The sequence below is a fragment of the Moschus berezovskii genome, chromosome X, assembly GCF_049115385.1.
Source record: "Moschus berezovskii isolate FMDL1 chromosome X, NW_MosBer_1.0, whole genome shotgun sequence".
Lineage (NCBI taxonomy): Eukaryota > Metazoa > Chordata > Mammalia > Artiodactyla > Moschidae > Moschus > Moschus berezovskii.
In genome coordinates this window covers 130,498,563-130,511,948 of record NC_142488.1, presented here as the reverse complement: position 1 = coordinate 130,511,948, position 13,386 = coordinate 130,498,563, and the positions used below count along the sequence as shown (strand labels likewise).

At 39.3% G+C, this 13,386-nt stretch overlaps 1 pseudogene; it reads right to left on the bottom strand.

Moving 5' to 3' along the window:
• Nucleotides 1-12,465: 12,465 nt before the first annotated feature.
• On the bottom strand, nucleotides 12,466-12,541 carry LOC129535360 (U2 spliceosomal RNA; annotated as a pseudogene).
• Nucleotides 12,542-13,386: the final 845 nt, after the last annotated feature.

Genomic DNA, 13,386 nt, shown 5'->3' with positions numbered 1-13,386 from the left:
ATTTTCCAGGCAAGAATACTGGAGTAGGTTGCCATTTCCTCCCCCAGGGGCTCTTCCTAATAAAACAAGTAACAGATTCAGTCAATAGTCAAAAACTTCCAATAAGGAAAAGCCTAGACTAGATAAATTCACTGGTAAAATCCCTTAAACATTTAAAGAATAATTAACACCAATCCTTCTTAAATTCCTTCAAAAATAGAAGAGTAGGAAACACTAACATGAAAATAATATCACCCTAGTACCAGCACCAGCAAAGAGATCACAGGAGAACTACAGATGCAAAGTCTTCAACAAAATACTTGAACATCAAATGCTGCTGCTGATGATGCTAAGTCGCATCAGTCGTGTCCGACTCTGTGCGACCCCATAGACGGCAGCCTACCAGGCTCCGCCGTCCCTGGGACTCTCCAGGCAAGAACACTGTAGTGGGTTGCCATTTCCTTCTCCAGTGCATGAAAGTGAAAAGTTAAAGTGAAATTGCTCAGTCACGTCGGACTCAGCAACCCCATGGACTGCAGCCTACCAGGCTCCTCCGTCCATGGGATTTTCCAGGCAAGAGTACTGGAGTGGGGTGCCATTGCCTTCTCCAGAACATCAAATGCAGAAGCATATAAAAAATATTATACACCATGTGGTGTTGACCAGTGTTGGGTCAACATATGAAAATCAATCAATGTAATACATCATATTAATAAAGGGAAACACATATGATAATCTCAATAGATATAAGAAAAAAAAAAACACTTGATAAAAGTCTAAAACCTTTTCACGATAAAAACTGTCAACTGTCAACAAACTAGGAATAGAAGAGAACTTCCTCAAACTGATAAACAGCATCTATGAAAAACCGAGAGCTAACATCGTACTTAAGGGTGAATGATTGAATGCTTTCCCCCTAAGATCAGGAACAAGACAAGAATATTAGGTCTTGTCATACTGAGTTCAGGGCACTTAAGCAAGAAAATGAAGGAATAAAACTATCTCTACTCACAGATGACATGATGTTATATATAGAATACCCTCAAGAATCCATACCAATATATATATATATATATATATACATATATATATCTTAAATCTAATAAATGAGTTCAGGAAAGTTGCAAATACAAAACCAATATCCAAAAATGAGTTGTAGGACTTCCCTGGTAGTCCAGAGGTTGAGAATGTAGGGGACATGGGTTCAATCCCTGGTCTGGGAAGATCGCACATGTTGCAGAGCAACTAGTCCTGTGCACCACAACTACTGAAGCCCAGGCGCTCTAGAGTCCATGCTCTGCAACAAGAGAAGCCACCACAAGGAGAAGCCTGCACACCATGATGAAGAGTAGCCTCCTGCTGGCTGTAACTAGAGAAAGCCCACACTTAGTAACAAAGACCAAATTTGGTTGTACTTCTATATACTAGCAATGAATAGTCCAAAAATGAAATTAAGAAAACAATTCCATTTATAATAGCATCAAAAAACATTTAGGAATAAATTTAATGAAAGAAGGGTAAGACTTCTACACTGAAAACTACAAAACCTTGTTGAAAGAAATTAAAGGAGACCTAAATAAATGAAAACACAGTCCATGTCCATGGATTGGAAGACTTATTATTGTCATGATGGTAATACTCCCCTAAATGATGTACAAAGTCAACAAAATTCCTGTCAAAATCTCATGTGCCTCTTTTAAAGAAATGAACAGCTGTTCATAATGTTCTTATGGAAATAAGAATACTATGGAAATAAGGAATGCCAAATGGCCAAAACTATACTGGAAAAAAAAGAACAAAGTTGAAAGACTCACATTTCCTGATCTCAAAATTTATTACAAAGCTACAGTAATAAAGATTGTGTGGTATTGGCATGAGGATAAACATAGAGATTGATGGAAGTAACTGGAGAGTCTAGATATAAAGCCATATATCTATTATCTCTAGTCAATTGATTTTTGACAGTGGTGCCAAGTAAATTCAATGGGGAAACAATAAATTTCCTTTCCAACAAAAGGCACTGTGACAATTGGATATCCACATGCAGAAAAATGAATTTGGACCCCTAACGCATACCATATATAAAAATTAATCCCATAGTCTTTAAAGATTTAAAGTTAAGAATAAAATCTATAAAACTCTTAGAATGAAACATAGGTATAAATCTTCATGACTCTGGCTTAGGTAATAGTTTTCTATATGGTATTGAAAGCACAAGCAACAACCACAACAAAAAATAGATAAAGAGGACTTTATCAAAACTAAAACCTTTTGTAGGTCAAAGGACAGTATGAAGAGAGTGAAAAGACAACCCCCAGAATGGGATAAATCAGGATATCATATACCTGATTTTTAAACTTGCATATAGACTATATAAACAACACAACTTAATAATAAAAAAAGAGATTAAAAACCCAAATTAAAATGGGCAATGAATTTGAATAGACATTAGTCATCTACGGATGTGAGACTATAAAGAAAGCTGAGCACTGAAGAATTGATGTTTTTGAACTATGGTGTTGGAGAAGACTCTTAAGAGTCCCTTGGACTGCAAGGAGATCCAAACAGTCCATCTTAAAGGAAATCAGTCTTGAATATTCATTGGAAGGACTGATGCTGAGGCTGAAACTCCAACACTTTGGCCACCTGATGTGAAGAACTGACTCATTTGAAAAGACCCTTATGCTGGGAAATATTGAAGGTGGGAGGAGAAGGGGATGACAGTGGATGAGATGGTTGGATGGCATCACCAACTCGATGGACATGACTCTGAGCGAGCTCTGGGAGTTGGTGAAGGACAGGGAAGCCTGGCATACTGCAGTCCATGGGGTCCTAAAGAGTCAGACAAGACTGAGTGATTGAACTGAACTAACTGAACTTCTCTAAAGAAGATCTACAAAATAGTAAATAAGTATATGAAAAGATGCTCAAGCTCATTAGTCATTAGAGAAATGCCAATCAAGAGCACAGTGAGATTCCATTTTATATCTGCCACAATGGCTATAATTAAAGAAAAAGAAAACTGAGAAACAAGTGCTGGCAAGGATGTGGAGAAATTAGAACTCTTATACATTGCTAGTGGAATGTAATGTGTTACAGCTGCTTTGGAAAAAAATTTTGACAGTTTCTCAAAATGTTACACATAAAGTTATCATACAAGCTAAAAGTTCTACTCCTACATATATACACAATATGTGAACATATGTTCACAGAAAAACTTGTATTCAAATGATCATAGCAGCATAATCCATAACAGCCATAAGTAGAAACAACTCAATATCTATCAACTTATGAATAGATAAACAAAATGTGATACATCCATAGATGTCAGTTCCAATTTACCATAATAGTAATGAAGTAGTGATACATGTTACCACATGTGTGACCCTTGAAAGCATCATGCTAAGTGAAAGAAGCCAAATATATAAGGCATATACCATGAAATTCCACTTACGTGAAATGTCCAGGGTAGCAAATTCACAGGGACAGAAAGTAGGTTAGGAAAGAGGCAGAGTAAGGTAAAAATAATTTACTTGCTCAAGGTCACCAGGCTACTAAAGCAGTAAAATCAGGATTTGAAATCACATCCTTCTGACTAAGTGGCTGCTAACAACTCTACTGTCTTTATACATTCATCATTCACTCATCATTGATTATGCACCTAATATATGCTAGGCACCAAGAATAAAATCTTGACAAACCTACCTTCCAGGAATTCACAATAGAGAATGGAAGGCCAACACGAAAACAGAAGAAGTGGCCACTCACGACTGAAACAAGGGCAACTGGAGAAGTACCTAAGAGAAGGAAGAGTTATATTAAGTCTTCTGAAAACCTGAGGCCAAGACAAGATTAAAGGAGAAGCATTTTATTAGAGGAAATGCCTATAAGAGAGAAATTAGGAAGGGAGCCAGGAAAACACTGAGAGAGTCATCAGACCATGATGCCAGTGTGACATGAATGAAGTAAAGAGGGAGACAAGGTTGGGTGGTAGCACCCTAGAGAGCCATGCAGCCTAAAGGCAGTCTGACAGAGCTGTTGACAGAAACACTGCAAACCAAAGTCAAAATCAAAGAGAAGTCGTGTCTTCCAGGAACAGGTTTGCCTTAGCAACCTTTTGGTCTTTGGGCACTGACTGGAAGTACCCCATGAGACACACGGCTTTGATGCAAACCTGGAGGTGGATTTCCCACAATCACATAGCTGGGATTGTTGTAGCCACGCGTTCCGGGAAACAAATTCACTCAGAAGGACAATGCAGATAGTGAAGTGCAGTTTATTACACTGGCAGACCCAAGGCAGAGTCTCCTCTTAGCCAAGGACCCCGACCAGCATTTGTGAAAATCTTTTATACCCCATGTGTACGTGTCCAAACCCACCACCCCAATTTCCTTGAGACTTACATAAACCAAGGAAAATACAATCCCAATAACCCCATCATTGACGTGCTATGTGCTCATGTGCTCAAACAGTCAAACAATTAGCCAATAATCAATAAACCCGAGGTTACACTCCGATAGATACAGAAAATTTATGGCCTGTCTGGAGGAAGGGGTAATTAGTGTATGTTTTCTCGTAGGCAATGAGTAACCTAGATACGATCTTCAAGGTTCCCCTGTCTGGAGGGGGTCTTATCCATCTGTTGTCATTTTCATAGGCACTAAACACAGAGTTCAGAGTCCATTGGAAAGGTGGCCAAGCACGACCAGCATGAAGAGGCCTAAGATGGAGTCCAGGCCCTATGAATTCCTTCTTCAGGTGTGGTCCTTGTGGTCACCACAAAGGCAAAATGTCAGGAAAAGCTTTCTGGTGACTTTTGACCTGGTTTCTAAGATTATAATCTCCCAGTGGATTGGGACAGAATAAGAAAGAAAATCAAGCATCATGGAGAAAAGGTGACTGGGTGAGCAATTGTGATACATGAAAGCCTTACACTACCTTACATGAAAACCTTACACTACTACACTTACTTACGGGTCTTAGTCCTTGGAGCTTTCAACAGAGTTTTTCTTGTTCTAGCTGTGTCCCCAGTGTCTCACACTTATGATCTAGTTCTTATTAAATATGTTACAAAATACAATATAATTAGATTATCATTGAACGTCGCACTGTTCAGTGTAATTCAGCTCGTCATTTAACACATGGAAAATTTTGCACATTAATTAATTCAATCACTCCAGACAGAGAACTTCTGAAAGATTTGTGAGTTCATTTACATGTTTATCTCCTCTCTTCTTGAGAGTAGCACTGTTCTTCCGCCTGATGATTGAAATGAATTGGATATTTTGAACTCATCCATCAGATCTGGAAATGATCTCTTAATTGACAAAGGCGTTTAACAGTTAATTGAACATTTCTACTGTGAACTTCCATTTTTTTAAGTACAGAAATAGCACAGCTGGGCTGTGGACAAGTAGAGAATGTCATGAAAATATCTTTCTGTGTCTTTCATGTTCTCTGAAATATCCCTACCACCTTACAAACTGCTATGTACACAGTAGGGTACTCAATGAATATTTCATAATTTCACTTTCTATGAATTTCTGAAAATTTAAATATGAGAGTAAGTGTATCTTTGTTAAGTGTATCTATTGTAGCTATTGAGAAATTTAGAAAAGGTAGAGGAACCAGAGATCAAATTGCCAGCATCCACTGGATCATTGAAAAAGCAAGAGAATTCCAGAAAACATATACTTCTACTCACTGACTATGATAAAGCCTTTGACTGTGTGGATCACAACAAGCTGTGGAAAATTCTTCAAGAGATGAGACTACCAGACCACCTTGTCTGCCTCCTGAGAAATCTGCATGCAGGTCAAGAAGCAACAGTTAGAACTGGACATGAACAACAGACTGGTTCAAAATTGGGAAAGGAGTACATCAAGGCTGTATATCGTCACCCCGCTTATTTAACTTCTTTGCAGAGTACATCAAGTGAAATGCCAGGCTGGGTGAAGCACAAGCTGGAATCAAGATTTCTGACAGAAATATCAATAACCTCAGATAAGTGGATGACACCCACCACCCTTATGGCAGAAAGTGAAGAGGAACTGGAAGAGCCTCTTGATGAAAGTGCAAAAGGAGAGTGAAAAAGCTGGCTTAAAACTCAACATTCAAAAAACTAAGATCATGGCAACTGGTCCCATCCCTTCATGGAAAATAGATGGGAAAATAATGGAAACAGTAACAGATTTTATTTTCTTGGGCTCCAAAATCACTGCAGATGGTGACTGCAGCCATGAAATTAAAACACACTTGCTCGTTGGAAGAAAAGTTATGACCAACTTAGACAGTGTATTAAAAAGCAGAGACATTACTTTGATGACAAATATCCATCTAGTCAAAGCTATGTTTTTTCCAGTAGTGATGTATGGATGTGAGAGTTGGACCATAAAGAAGGCTGCTGCTGCTACTGCTGCTAAGTCACTTCAGTCATGTCCGACTCTGTGCGACCCCATAGACGGCAGCCCACTGGGCTCCCCTGTCCCTGGGATTCTCCAGGCAAGAACACTGGAGTGGGTTGCCATTTCCTAAAGAAGGCTGAGCACCAAAGAATTGATTTTGAGCTGTGGTGTTGGAAGACTCTCAAGAGTCCCTTGGACTACAAGGAGACCAAACCAGTCAATCCATAGGAAATCAACCCTGACTATTCATTGGAAGGACTAATGCTGAAGCTGAAGTTCCAATACTTTGGTTACCTGATGTGAAGAGCCAACTAACTGGAAAAGACCCTGATGCTGGGAAAAATTAAAGGCAGGAGGAGAATGGGACGACAGATAATGAGATAGTTGGATGGCATCACCGACTCAATGGAAATTAGTTTGAGCAAGTTCTGGAAGACAGTGATAGACAGGAAAGCCCAGCATGCTGCAGTCCATGGGGTCGCAAAAAGACACAACTGAGCAACTAAACAACAATAGAGAAATTTAAGCTGATCTGCAATAAGCTTTGAAAATCTGAATGTTACCACTTCATGTAAATAGAATATTTGGTTTCTGGGTCCTATTCAAGTGCCTCATCAGACATTTACATCTTCCTTCCCTTCCCCGTCTTCATCCTACCAAACCTTACAGCTGCCTAAAAGTTATAATAATGTATAGAATCCAGTCGTAAAGTCTAAAACACAGTTACTTTCTTTAAGCCAGATTAGAGAAAATAATCTCTTTATTTGCGGAATACTTTCAAACATGAAAAATGACTTCTTACATCATTACTTAGAAAGTTATGACCTTTCCTTAATTTTAATATGTCCAGAATTGGTGCTAACCAAGAGACTTCATGGACATCACCAGGTGGTCAACACCAAAATAAGATTGATGATATTCTTTGCAGTCAAAGATGGAGAAGATCTATACAGTTAGCAAAAACAAGACCAGGAGCTAACTGTGGCTCAGATCATGAACTCCTTATTGCCAAATTCAGACTGAAATTGAAGAAAGTAGGGAAACCACTAGAATATTCAGGTATGACCTAAATCAAATCCCTTATGATTATACAGTGGAAGTGAGAAATAGATTTAAGGGACTAGATCTGATAGAGTGCCTGATGAACTATGGATGGAGGTTCATGACATTGTAAAGGAGACAGGGATCAAGACCATCCCCATGGAAACGAAATGCAAAAAAGCAAAATGACTATCTGAGGAGGTCTTACAAATAGCTGTGAAAAGAAGAGAAGCGAAAAACAAAGGAGAAAAGGAAAGATATAAGCATCTGAATGCAGAGTTCCAAAGAATAGCAAGGAGAGATAAGAAAGCCTTCCTCAGTGATCAGTGCAAAGAAATAGAGGAAAACAACAGAATAGGAAAGACTAGAGATCACTTCAAGAAAATTAGAGATACCAAGGGAATATTTCATGCAAAGATGGGCTCGATAAAGGACAGGAATGGTATGGAACTAACAGAAGCAGAAAATATTAAGAAGAGCTGGCAAGAATACACAGAACTGTACAAAAACGATCTTCATGACCAAGATAATCATGATGGTGTGATCACTCACCTGGAGCCAGACATCTTGGAATGTGAAGTCAAGTGGGCCTTAGAGAGCATTACTATGAACAACGCTAGTGGAGGTCATGGAATTCTACTTGAGCTATTTCAAATCCCAAAAGATGAGGCTGCGAAAGTGCTGCACTCAATAAGCCAGCAAATTTGGAAAACTCAGCAGTGGCCACAGGACTGGAAAATGTCAGTTTTCATTCCAATCCCAAAAAAGGCAATGTCAAAGAATGCTCAAACTACCGCACAATTGAACTCATCTCACATGCTAGTCGGAGAAGGCAATGGCAAGCCACTCCAGTACTCTTCCCTAGAAAATCCCATGGATGGAGGAGCCTGGTAGGCTGCAGTCCGTGGGGTCGCTAAGGGTCGGACATGACTGAGCGACTTCACTTTCACTTTTCACTTTCACACATTGGAGAAGGAAATGGCAACCCACTCCAGTGTTCATGCCTGGAGAATCCCAGGGACGGGGGAGCCTGGTGGGCTTCCGTCTATGGGATCACACAGAGTCGGACACGACTGAAGTGACTTAGCAACAGCAGCAGCAGCACACGCTAGTAAAGTAATGCTCAAAATTCTCCTAGCCAGGCTTCAGCAATACATGAACTGTGAAATTACAGATGTTCAAGCTGGTTTTAGAAAAGGCAGAGGAACCAGAGATCAAAATGCCAACATCCACTGGATCATCGAAAAAGCAAGAGAGTTCCAGAAAAACATCTGTTTCTGCTTTATTGACTATGCCAAAGACTTTGACTGTGTGGATCACAATAAACTGTGGAACATTCTGAAAGAGATGGGAATACCAGACCACCTGACCTGCCTCTTGAGAAACCTATATGTAGGTCAGAAAGCAACAGTAAGAACTCGACATGGAACAACAGAATGGTTCCAAATAGGAAAAGGAGAACATCAAGGCTGAATATTGCCACCCTGCTTATTTAACTTGCATGCAGAGTACATCATGAGGAACGCTGGGCTAGAAGAAGCACAAGTTGGAATCAAGATTGCCGGGAGAAATATCAATAACCTCAGATATGCAGATGACACCGCCCTTATGGCAGAAAGTGAACAGGAACTAAAAAGCCTCTTGATGAAAGTGAAAGAGGAGAGTGAAAATGTTGGCTTAAAGCTCAACATTCAGAAAATGAAGATCATGGCATCTGGTCCCATCTCTTCATGGGAAATAGATGGGGAACAGTGGAAACAGTGTCAGACTTTTTTTTTTCTGGGCTCCAAAATCACTGCAGATGGTGATTGTAGCCATGAAATTAAAAGACGCTTACTACTTGGAAGGAAATTTATGACCAACCTAGATAGTATATTAAAAAGCAGAGACATTACTTTGCCAACCAAGGTCCGTCTAGTCAAGGCTACGGTTTTTCCAGTGGTCATGTATGGATATGAGAGTTGGACTGTGAAGAAAGCTGATCGCCGAAGAATTGATGCTTTATTGGAGAAGACTCGAGAGTCCCTTGGACTATAAGGAGATCCAACCAGTCCATCCTAAAGGATATCAGTCCTGGGTGTTCATTGGAAGAACTGATGCTAAAGTTGAAACTCCAATACTTTGGCCACCTCATGCGACGAGTTGACTCACTGGAAAAGACTCTGATGCTGGGAGGGATTGGGGGCAGGAGGAGAAGGGGGCGACAGAGAATGAGATGGTGGATGGCATCACCGACTCGATGGACATGAGTTTGAGTGAACTCCGGGAGTTGGTGATGGACAGGGAGGCCTGGCGTGCTGTGACTCATGGGGTCGCAGAGAGTGGGAAACGTCTGAGCGACTGAACTGAGCTGAGCTGAACTGAGGCACTGAATTAAGCATTTATTATACATTATCTTATTAACTCTCTTCAAACTCCAGTTAGGTAGATATCATCACCCCTTTTTCACAGATGAAGAAACTGAGGTCTAGAGGTGTCATGTCAGTTGCTCCAGGATCAGCTGAGCTGATGAATTGGAGGAAGCAGGACTCAAAACTAAGGATTTGGAAAAATGTAAATGAATATAAAACACCTAAAAGTGCATCTGGCTTGATAAATGGCAGCATCTCATCCTCGCACCCCTCATGAGTTCTGAAATTCTCATCTCACCCCTCGTCTGAAATTCTGTATTAAGAATATGCTGGCATCAAATTAACTGTATATCCCAGCAATTATAGGAGGCTTCAGTTCAGTTCAGTTCAGTTCAGTCGCTCAGTAGCATCCGACTCTCCGCGACCCCATGAGTCACAGTACGCCAGGCCTCCCTGTCCATTACCAACTCCCGGAGTTCACTCAAACTCATGTCCACAGAGTCGGTGATGCCACCCAGCCATCTCATTCTCTGTCGTCCCCTTCTCCTCCTGCCCCCAACCTTTCCCAGCATCAGAGTCTTTTCCAGTGAGTCAACTCGTCGCATGAGGTGGCCAAAGTATTGCAGTTTCAGCTTTAGCATCAGTCCTTCCAATGAACACCCAGGATTGATCTCCTTTAGAATGGACTGGTTGGATCTCCTTGAAGTACAAGGGACTCGCAAGAGTCTTCTCCAACACCACAGTTCAAAAGCATCAATTCTTCGGCGATCAGCTTTCTTCACAGTCCAACTCTCACATCCATACATGACCACGGGAAAAACCATAGCCTTGACTAGACGGACCTTTGTTGGCAAATTAATATCTCTGCTTTTTAATATACTATCTAGGTTGGTCATAACTTTCCTTCCAAGGAGTAAGCGTCTTTCAATTTCATGGCTGCAATCAGCATCCGCAGTGATTTTGGAGCCCAAAAAAATAAAGTCTGACACTGTTTCCACTGTTTTTCCATCGATTTCCCATGAAGTGATGGGACCAGATGCCATGATCTTTGTCTTCTGAATGTTGAGCTTCAAGCCAACCTTTTCACTCTCCTCTTTCACTTTCATCAAGAGGCTTTTGAGTTCCTCTTCACTTTCTGCCATAAGAGTAGTGTCATCTGCATATCTGAGGTTATTGATATTTCTCCCAGCAATCTTGATTCCAGCTTGTGCTTCTTCCAGCCCAGCGTTCCTCATGATGTACTCTGCATATAAGTTAAATAAGCAAGGTGACAATATACAAGCTTAATTGGGAACTATTTCATCCCTCTGACATTTGTATAAATTTAGACCCAGCATAGAAATCAAGAGAGCCTGGTTTTCTATTCCATCTTCTAGTGCTAGGTGGTTATGTGACCTTGGGCAAGTCACTTGACCATAAAATTTCCTTTAATTCATAACAACACCGAAAAGTAATCATATCACTCACCAGGTTTTTGTATAAAATAAAAGCAAATCTGAAATGGTTGAAAAATTTCAAAATTCTGCATGATTTTATAGATTTCCCAATTAACCTATCAAAATTCTTAGACCATGAAAATGCCTATGAAAACAAACTGCAACAAACCATGAATACAGTCTCTTCATTTTCATTTTTTAAAAATTTATTTGGCTGCTCTGGGTCTTAGTTCTCCGTGTGGGACTCAGTTCTCCAACCAGGGATCGACCCCGGGCCCCAACACTGGGAACTCCGAGTCCCAGCCACTGGATCACCAGAGAAGTCCCTCTCTTTGCTTCAATTAGCTGTGTTCTCATTTTTAATTATGTCAGTTTTCAAACACACACAAAAGTAGACAGAATAGTATAATGAATCTCCATGACTCAATGATTATCATCTCTGATGTGCTTATTTTATATAGCCTCATATAGCCTCCCCGTATCTTATTTTTCTATTTGAAAGCAAAACCTAAGACATCATATGAATATGGTTCTTTTATGATTACAAAATTACTGAGGGAATTTTATTTCATTTTCTCAAATCCTGAGGAGAAAGTCAATTTTAAAATCTGGCAAAATTCAAGCTGATATTGATCTTACTTGGTCTTTCTGCTTCTAAAATCTCTCAGAAAATGAACCTCCAATCTAAATAATAAATCAATTTGGCAGACCAGGCCAAGGGCTAGTGAATCCAATTGCCTATAGTAGACAAGCAAGTGGGGGTCCAGCTTGTCTATGCAGAGGGCAGCACTTTCATTTCTGTAATAACAGGATTTATAACAGCACAGTTTAGTACATAATAGCAGGTTTAGTACATGAAACCAGTTTGGCAATTCTGACCAGAGAGTCAACTATTCTTGACAAAGTGAGTGAAGGCAAGAAGACTAAACAAAGTTAAGCTCTTAGAGAAGAAAAAAAAATTTTTTAAGAAAGAAAAACAAGCTGAACTGCCCACTTAATAAAAAAGGTAGGAACCAATTTCTCCCTAAATCTGAGTACTTTCAACTTTTATTTTATTTTATTTTATTTTTATTAGAGGTTAATTATTTTACAATATTATATTGGTTGGTTTTGTCATCCATTGTCATGAATCTGCCCCGGGTGTACATGAGTTCCACTTCCTGAACCCCCCTCCCACCTCCTTCCTCCCCTTATGCTCCCTCTGGGTCATCCCTGCACACCAGGTCCGAGCATCCTCTAACATGCATCGACCCTGAATTGACGATTCATTTCACATATGATATTAAACTTATAAGAACAGATACTACACTTGATCTTAGCCAAAAGGCCACTGGCTCTTTTTTTTTTTTTTTGGCTGAATATTTTATTGTGTAAATACACACACACTACAATATTATTATCAATTTATCCATCAGTGCACACTTAGGTTGTTTCAGTGTGTAAGCTATTGTAGATAATGCTGCAATGTATACGGGGGATATGGATATCTCTTTTTTTCTCTTTTTTTTTTTTCCAATTTTATTTATTTATTTTTTTCAAGTTGAACAGACTAAATTTCTTTAAACAAACTTACTTATACTCCAGAGTCCTTTAAAAACTTAATAGCATTTATACATTGAAGGTATTTGATTTTCTTGTAACTAGCACTTCAAATGCAACAAGCATTTGACCCAACAAGTAAAACTTTCTACAGTTCATAACTTTTATAAATAAAATAAATGTACAGTGAATAAGTTCTCTGAAATATTTCAATATTTCTGCAGGTTTAGTAACATCGTAAAATACATTTCAACTAAAATTCACAAATCTAAAAACCTGTTAGGCATTTTTAGGTGTTTTAAGATGGAAATGAAGACCAATGTTACATCGTAATATGCCAATTACAAATAGTACTTCAAATAGCAAATACTACAGTTTGTCCCAAACTTTAAAAACTATTCATGAACTCAACACAGAACTATTGATGGCTATGAGAATTGTTTCCTAGCCTTTTTGAAAATTTCAACCCATTTACGTTTAAGGTAATTATTGATAAGTACGATCCCGTAGCCATTTTCTTTATTGCTTTGGGTTCAAGTTTATACACTCTTTCTGTGTATCCTGTCTATAGAAGATCCTTTAGCATTTGTTGGAGAGCTGGTTTGGTGATGCTGAATTCCCTCAGCTTCTGCTTGT